The sequence below is a fragment of the Mercurialis annua genome, linkage group LG7 (genome assembly GCF_937616625.2).
Source record: "Mercurialis annua linkage group LG7, ddMerAnnu1.2, whole genome shotgun sequence".
Taxonomy (NCBI): domain Eukaryota; kingdom Viridiplantae; phylum Streptophyta; class Magnoliopsida; order Malpighiales; family Euphorbiaceae; genus Mercurialis; species Mercurialis annua.
The window spans coordinates 39,016,164-39,024,995 of NC_065576.1; the positions used below are offsets into that span (position 1 = coordinate 39,016,164).

The 8,832-nt window shown below is 35.4% G+C and overlaps 1 long non-coding RNA gene across 2 annotated transcripts; it reads right to left on the reverse strand.

Annotated features, from left to right (window-relative positions):
• Positions 1-1,401: 1,401 nt before the first annotated feature.
• Positions 1,402-4,951, reverse strand: LOC126655740 (uncharacterized). 2 transcript variants are annotated; one of them, XR_007633074.2, is made up of 9 exons: positions 4,692-4,951; positions 4,512-4,560; positions 3,885-4,015; positions 3,355-3,534; positions 3,194-3,276; positions 2,971-3,062; positions 2,769-2,874; positions 1,909-1,963; positions 1,402-1,625 (listed from the first exon to the last, which is right to left on the reverse strand). It is a non-coding gene; the product is annotated as an uncharacterized LOC126655740 (long non-coding RNA). The 2 variants fall into 2 exon arrangements; XR_007633075.2 differs by having other exon boundaries at positions 4,512-4,591.
• Between the last annotated feature and the right edge of the window lie 3,881 nt (positions 4,952-8,832).

The following is an 8,832-nucleotide window of genomic DNA, read 5'->3' on the forward strand; positions in this document are numbered from 1 at the left end:
ATCACCGTGCATGAATTTGAGAAAAAGTGGTAGTTCGTGCATGAAAATGAGAAAAATTAAACTTCGTGATTAAAATGAGAAAACATGTAAAGTTGGTGAATTTTTATGACATTAACCCAAATAAGTATTAAAGACAATTTTAAAATTTTAACCATCTAAAACCGGAGAATATTCACTCTGTAGGGTGAGAATGTGAAATAGAATATTTGATACGTTTTTTTATAGTTTTGAAATGATGTGATCTAGTTTAGCAAATTTGGCCTTATTTGATGCTTTATGCCAAGTTTGGAGGGGGGGGGGGGGGGGGGGGGGGGGGGGTTTATCCTTTGCTGGACGTAAATTTGAAAAGAAAACGTTAAAGATAAGGTACGCTTGAAAGTTCAATTTTTGATGTGATATTTTTACAAACATGATACAATAAAGTGAAAAAAAAAAATAGATGGCTTAAATGTAATTTAATTGACTCATGCGAAAGTTAAGAGTAATTATCCTAAGTTATTATCTTCTAGGTTAAATCTTGCAAGACAGCATTATGAAACCACTCAGCTGACTCATCCAAAAATTTAACAAGACTCGCAATAAGAGAGGGTTGGTTAGCGTTCCTCTTAAACAAGGGGGATTTCCTTTGTCACATTCATACATATAAACAATACTATAAAGCTTGATCAAACTTTGATAACTTGCCGGCACAAACTGCCTTCAAGAAAAGAGGATGTGCATTTTCCGTTAATACCTACGCATCCAACTTCTCGATCAGAGGCCATATCTGCCAGAATCACGGAACGAAATTCAAATTTATAATCCAAATTTACCTCGGAGGCATACTGCCTCGAGAAGGCTTTGACATAGCCTAGAGTTGACAAACACCACTGCTCTTTTTCACCTATGCTATAAATATTGTTCGACTTGTCACCATTGGATTGACAGCAAGCGTATAAGGAGAAACAAAGTTTATTCGCACTTGAGGAACTTGAACATAAGCAGAAGTAATAAATAATTAAACGCACTACAACAGATTCAGCCTATAGAGGCGGTTGTAATTGGCTGTAGGGGCGGTTTAAACCGCCTCTACAAAATCTAGAGATGGTTTTCAAAACCAACTCATGCGCGTCGGTTTTGACCGGAGCTATATTATAGCGACAGTTTTTGCCTACGCCGGGGAATATATACAATTTGAGGCGATTTTGTAGCGGCGGTTAAAACCGCCTCTACAAGCTAATATACAATTTCACATCTCTGTATGTAGGGGCGGTCTTAACCGCATCTTTTAGTATACATAGGGGGCGGTTATAACCGCCCCTATGAGATAATATAGAAAGTTTTAAATCTTCCTTTCAAAATTTTAAAAGTTTCAGTTTTGAATATTAAAATCATATTATATAAAACATCACTAAGATATCATTTAGTGAAACTCAAGCTAAATGTTAAATTGAACAAAAATTTAAATATCATAACATTTAATTTATATCCTTAAATTGATATCTCAAGTTAAAAAAGCACCCACAAATTCATAATTTATATATTTAAGCTAATTTATTTATGCTTCAACTCTATCAGCTTTTGATCTCTAGCCTTCTATGAGTCTTGATTTCACTGCTCATTTATCTTTAACGACATAGAAAATCCTGCATTTATGAGAAAAATATGGATTAGAATCACATACTCAACAATGCTGATATCCATACACCATAGTTTGTTAACTTCCTTAGACCGAGCCAAAAAATGAACAAGAAAACATAACCATGGACAGCAGGTTTCATATCAAACCCAAATAAAAAAAAAATAAGAGCTCAAATAGAATCTTGATATAAACGAACAATCAGCCTAGAGAATAAATTAAGAGGTTCTAGCCTAGAGAATCAAACCATTAAAAATAAACCAAACATTAGAAATAAAAATGAAACTTACTTCGATGAAACTAATTCCCTTGGAGTTGTTGCAGAAGCTGAAACACTAAATGAATCTGCATAGAGATTAAGATAGTAAATTCAAAAAAATTCCAAGCTGAGATGAGATAAATTCAGAAAAAGATGAAAAAGATATGTTAAGATAAATAAAATTGTGAAACCTACCAAGGAATTCAGGAATTTGAGCACCTTTTAAATCATTCAAGCTTAAATCTAAATACTTTAAGTAATTTAAAGTAGCTAAAGAAGGACTAATCTTAGGATATTAAACTCCCTGGGTCACTCAAGTCTCAGAAAATTTCAAAAAGGTCACTAAAGTCAATTTTCTTACAAAATGGTCACTAAACTATACCTTTTATTACAAAAATATTTCTATTATTACGAAAAGAACACTAAACTTTTTGTCAACTACAAAAAAATTATTGGGTTATTCCTTTAATTACAAAAAGGTCACTGAACTATGTTCCTTTTTGTAATTTTGGCATGTCACATAAGCAAAAATGATAGGTTTTTACGTCGTTTTATATGGGTGAACCCTTTTGTAATAAAAGGTATAATTCAGTGACCATTTTGTAAGAAAATTGACTTTAGTGACCTTTTTGAGATTTTCTGAGACTTGAGTGACCCAGCGAGTTTAATATCCACTAATCTTACCACCTAAACACGTTTCAAAGAAATTAGGCTCGCTGAAATACATTAATAAAATTACCAACCAAAAGTCAATCAACAGAGCTCTATGATTTCCAGCACTCGCAAACAAAACGTCATTCATATACAAGCAAGTGACAAAAAAATTGAAGCACTAAAATTTACAAAACTGCAAATGCATCAATGAGAAATTATTGGCAGAAGCGAACATACCTCACCAGCCTTAGCTGCCACATAATCATCATAAAGTTCCGCATCAACACGATCCCGGTCAACAAGACCAATCATAGTATTGAATTTTCTTTTTCCTATCTCTTTACTGCATATGGTGAATTATAGTTAAAGCATTACAAGTAGCTCAAGCAAAATACTAGAAACTTGCATAGTTCCAGCTGGTATACAACACATTGCTTACATGGTAATCTCCACAAGGGAAGCTCAAATATGGACTTGCAGAATCAATCAAATTCTCAACAAGTTCTTTCACTGTAGCATAGAGGCTTTTTCCTGGTTGAAACCATACAGTAATTATCAATCAAGTAATTAGCATTACATCAAATATAAAACATTAAAATTATCAGCAAAACAAGTGAAATTCAATTAGTAACATATGAGCATACACATAAATTGAAACTTACGTTATCAAATCCAACAATTTTCTTGTTCTTGGAGATTTATAGAATGTAAGTTCTTGAGACTACAAGCTTGATAATGCTTTTGCCTGTAAGATGATAACCGCATAACTAATTAGCACAAATGTGTTCAATTTTCTTTTGAAGTGTGAGTTGAGAGATCATACCTGACAAAGAGCCTTAGTGGAAGTCTTCTCAGCTTCGAATGTTTCTCATTTATGATTTTCAACTTCTACCAGAGTTTGTTCCAAAATTCACAAAAAGGAACAGAAAACCATTGACATACTTTGCCCATGAGATCCATTCACCAAGTACTAGGTTCAGGTTGCTTCAAAATATGTTATAACCTGTTAAACAAAACCCAAAAGAAATTAACAAAATGGGATCACTTGATAGTAGTAGAGATTGAAGCGAATGAAAACCTGTCACTTAGAAAAATCCAGATTGACAAAATGTAAAGAAAGTGTTTTGGTAATTCATGCATCTCTTTATCTACTTAAATGATTAGAACCATAAAGCATTAATGACATAGTCAATTCAGCACTCATAGATTCAAATGCACCTCGACTTATGTAGTAGAGGTTGACACTAATGACATTAAGATAATATATCATGTCAAAACTTGAAATTGACTATCATTTTAAAATTATAATTGTAAATAATAGTAATGGAGCTAATTTAGCTACATTAGTTAAACCTTTGGTATTCAGAACTACATTCTTGGAGTCTGGAAAATTGAACGAATTGCCATTGAACATTATCTTTCTCCGTGGTGCCAAAATTGATGAGAAAAGTAGCACACGATGATCTTTTTCGGTAAACTGTTTCCTGAAAAACAATTTCAACTTAGTTTATGGACTACAACAACTATAAGGCCACTTGAATAAGCTGGGAAAAGCCAACAAAAAATGAACATCAAGAGGAACAACTGAGCTAATAATATACCATTATGAGCTACATACTAAACATTAAAAGGCTAAACGTATTGAAATTGACTGAGAGAAATGATAAATATGATGTGCAACTAACACTTTAGAACTTTCAACTTATGCATATAAATTCTTTTAAACATACTATGAAAGAATTTATCAAAACCTAAAATAAAACCTAATTGAAATTTTAGAGTGGTGATTGCAAAATCAAAATCAATTCATCAAACCTAAAATAAAAACAAATTATAAACTGGTGATTACCCACGGCATCCAAATTCATCGGAAATGAATATCAAAAAACGAATCAAAACTGATTCCGCATTCAGAGCTACATACTAAATTCTAGGATTTCTCAAATCTATCAAAAAACGGTAGAGTTTTTCTTACAGTACCTGGATCTGACCGGAGTGATAAAGAGAGACGGAGAGTGGAAAATAAGATCTGCAAATGGAAGAGGAGAGTAAGCTAAAACCTAAAACAAAATCACTGTGGATTAAAACCAAAAACAAAATCAAAATCAATGGATTAAAACCTAAAACAAAGTCAAAATCAGTTTTAATCTCCCAACTAACCTCACAATCGATTCCCACGGATTTTGAGCACCACTATAGATTTCTGAATCGATGAACAAATCAGCAAAGAAGAAGATTATGTATCGCTGAATCAATTAATCTTTGAATCACCCATGAATCGTTATAATATGGCTGAAAAGGAACAAAAAAGGATCGAAGAAAAACATTTGAATCGTTGTGAAAGTGATAAAATGTGATAAGAGAGTGAGCATCGTGAAAGAAATTTACAAATTTCCTTTTTCACCCTTAATTTACGTAGAGACGCTCTAAATATCTACGAAATTAACAACCATCTCAAAATAACGCCGTTAAGTCTCACGTTTTCTATATTAGTGGCACTTACTAAAACCATCCCTAATAATTTGCCGCGAAAGCCGTAATTTGGTGTAGTGACGGCATGCAAAACAACTAACCTTTTTTTGGGTCTTCCATTATCATTATCGACATCCATTTCTGATGATTCATCAGGGTTGTAAAACACAGAGATAGAGAATTATTTTTCTTGTATTTGATTCAACACTATACAAGAGTATTTATACAACTCTAAATACACTCAATTAGGAAGTATTCCTAATTGACTAAATCACTACAATCAAGTATTCTAATTGATTCTAATTGATACTAATTGATTGACATAAATAACTTCCTAATATATTCATATTCTAACAGTCCCCCTCAAGCTGGAGCATAGATGTTTGTCATGCCCAGCTTGTTACAGATATAATCAACCCGATTTCCATTTAGTGCCTTTGTAAAGATATCTCCTAGTTGCTCTCCGGTTCTGACATATGACATGGAAACCAGTCCCTGCTGTAGCTTCTCTCGAACAAAATGACAATCAATTTCAATGTGCTTCGTCCTCTCATGAAATACAGGATTATTTTCAATATCAAGAGCAGCTTGATTATCACACCATAACTTTGCCGGTATCGAAGTCTTAAGTCCCATCTCACTCAAAAGTTGATAGATCCATATTACTTCACAAACTGTCTGTGCCATAGCTCTGTATTCCGACTCTGCACTTGAACGTGAAACAACACTCTGCTTCTTACTTTTTCATGAAATCAGATTTCCTCCAACAAACACACAATATCCGGAAGTGGACCTTCTATCGATCTTGGATCCCGCCCAATCTGCATCAGAGAAGCACTCTATATGACTATGCCCGTGATTTTGGTATAAAATGCCACGTCCAGGAGCTCCTTTTAAGTAGCATAGAATCTGTTCCAAAGCTTTCCAATGATCAATTGTTGGAGAAGACATGAATTGGCTTACCACACTAACTGAATATGCAATGTCTGGACGAGTCACCGTGAGATAATTTAGCTTTCCCACCAATCTTCTGTACTTCTCAGGATCTTCAAATAATTCTCCTTCCTTTACGAGCTGCGAATGAGGAATCATCGGTGCGCTACATGGTTTAGCACCCATCTTTCCTGTTTCGGTTAACAGGTCAAGGACATATTTTCTTTGACACAAAAGAATCCCTTTCTTACTCCTCATTACTTCAACACCCAAGAAGTATTTCAATGTTCCCAAATCTTTTATCTGAAATTGAGTATGTAGAAATGATTTGAGAGACGAAATGCCTGCATCGTCACTTCCAGTAATAACAATATCATCTACATACACAACTAGAAGAATTAGGCCTGTACCAGATTGCTTATAGAAGACAGAGTGGTCAGATTTACTCTTCCGCATCCCAAACTTCTCGACTGCTTGACTAAACTTTCCAAACCAAGCTCGTGGACTCTGTTTAAGGCCATACAAGGATTTTTGAAGGCGACATACCTTCCCACACTCCCCCTGAGCAACAAACCCAGGAGGTTTCTCAATATACACTTCCTCCAAAAGATCTCCATGAAGAAAGGCATTTTTGATGTCCAGTTGATGTAAATGCCAGTTATGAGTGGCTGCCAATGAGATAAATAAGCGAACAGATGACAATTTAGCAACTGGAGAGAAAGTGTCAGCATAGTCTACACCATATGTTTGAGCATAACCCTTGGCAACAAGACGGGCTTTCAGACGTGCAACAGACCCATCAGGATTGACCTTTACTGTAAAAACCCATTTGCATCCAATAGCTTTCTTGCCCGAAGGTAAAGCTACCAAGTCCCAGGTATTATTTGTATGCAGGGCATTCATTTCTTCCACCATAGCAGCACGCCATCCAGAATGTGACAATGCTTCATTAACAGTTTTAGGAAGAGAAATAGAATCTAATGAAGCAATGAAAGAACAGGTAGATGATGACAAATGGTTATAAGATACAAAAGAGGACACAGGATGAGTACATTGACGTTTACCTTTGCGTATAGCAATAAGGGAGATCCTTTTCTGAGACCAGATCTGATGACGAAGGGACTGGCGTAGTAGTAGGAGCAGGACATGAATCAGGAAGATGTTGGCGTCGAGAATATACTTTAATGATAGGCGGCTTCGGAGTTGGCACAGATCTCGTAACAGTATAAACTAACAAATCATCATCATCTTCCTTTTGAATAGAAGGAGGTACAGAAGGAAAGTATGGTGTATTTTCCTGAAAAGTAACATCAGCTGAAACAAGATATTTATCTAGACCAGGACAAAAACATCTATATCCTTTCTGAAGGCGAGAATAGCCAACAAAAACACATTTTACAGATTTTGGGTCAAGTTTCGTAACTTGGGGCCGAACATCCCGAACAAAGCAAATGCTACCAAATATTCTTGGTTCAATTGGAAATAAAGACTTTGTTGGAAACAAAATACTATAAGGAGTCACACCATTAAGAACAGATGAAGGCATACGATTAATAAGAAAATAGGTTGTGGAAACTGCATCAGCCCAAAACATTTTTGGAACTTTCATTTGAAACATAAGAGCCCTTGCGGTTTCAAGAAGATGTCTATTTTTTCTTTCGGCTACACAATTTTGAGATGGTGTGTCAACACAAGATGTCTGATGTAGAATACCATTATGTACCATATAACTCTGAAAAGAAGTAGATAAATATTCTTTTGCATTATCACTTCTCAATGTGTGCACAGAAACATTAAATTGAGTTTTGATTTCAGCAAAAAAGGCACAAAAATGAGAAAATAATTCAGAACGACTTTTCATTAAATAAAACCAAGTCACACGAGAATAATCATCAACAAAAGTAACAAAATACTTAAACCCAATTTTAGAAATGACTGGACAAGGTCCCCAAACATCAGAATGAACTAATTCAAAAGGAGCACTAGCTCTTTTATTGACTCTAGGACTAGAACTAACACGATGGTGTTTAGCAAATTGACACGAATCACAATCCAAAGATGATAAACTATGAAATTGAGGACATAATTTCTTAAGTAGAGGAAGAGAAGGATGGCCCAACCGACAATGAGCCTCAAAAGGGGTTACCACTCCGGAGCAAGCAAGGGATTTTGGCACTTGTGTGTCAAGTATGTAAAGACCTCCTGATTCATGTCCTTTACCAATAGTCCTCTTCTTCATAAGGTCCTGAAATACACAATAATCAGGATAGAATGAGATACAACAATTAAGTGCACGAGTAAGTTTACTGACATAAATCAAATTAAAAGACAATTGAGGTAAATTTAGGACGGATGATAAAGACACTGAAGGAGTAGGATGAATAGTGCCGGAACCATAAACACATGAAGTAGATCCATCAGCTAAAGTGACAGTGGAGGTGGATGTATGTTGCTGAAATGTGAAAAAGAGATTAGAGTTACCTGTCATATGATTTGTGGCACCAGAATCAATGACCCATTTCGAGGACGATGAGATAAGACATGTATTTGGGTTACCTGACTCAGCCAGTGCTGCCACATGGGTGGAGGATGACTTCAAAGATTCCTGATACTCGGAGAACTTGGCAAATTCATCCGTTGAAATTGTAACAGACTGGGCAGGTGGTTCATTGGAGGTCGCAATATGTGCTGAAGAATATCTTTGATTCATGTATTGCCGCTTTCTACACTCATGCTTCATATGTCCTGACTTATGACAGTAGCGGCAGATGACTTCTGCTGAATTCTGTCCCTGATAATCTCTGGTCAAATTCTGTCCACGGGAACTATAACTGCTTGATCCTCCTCTGTACTGTGAACGTCCGGATTCAAAATTAGTATGCCTACTAACAGGGGC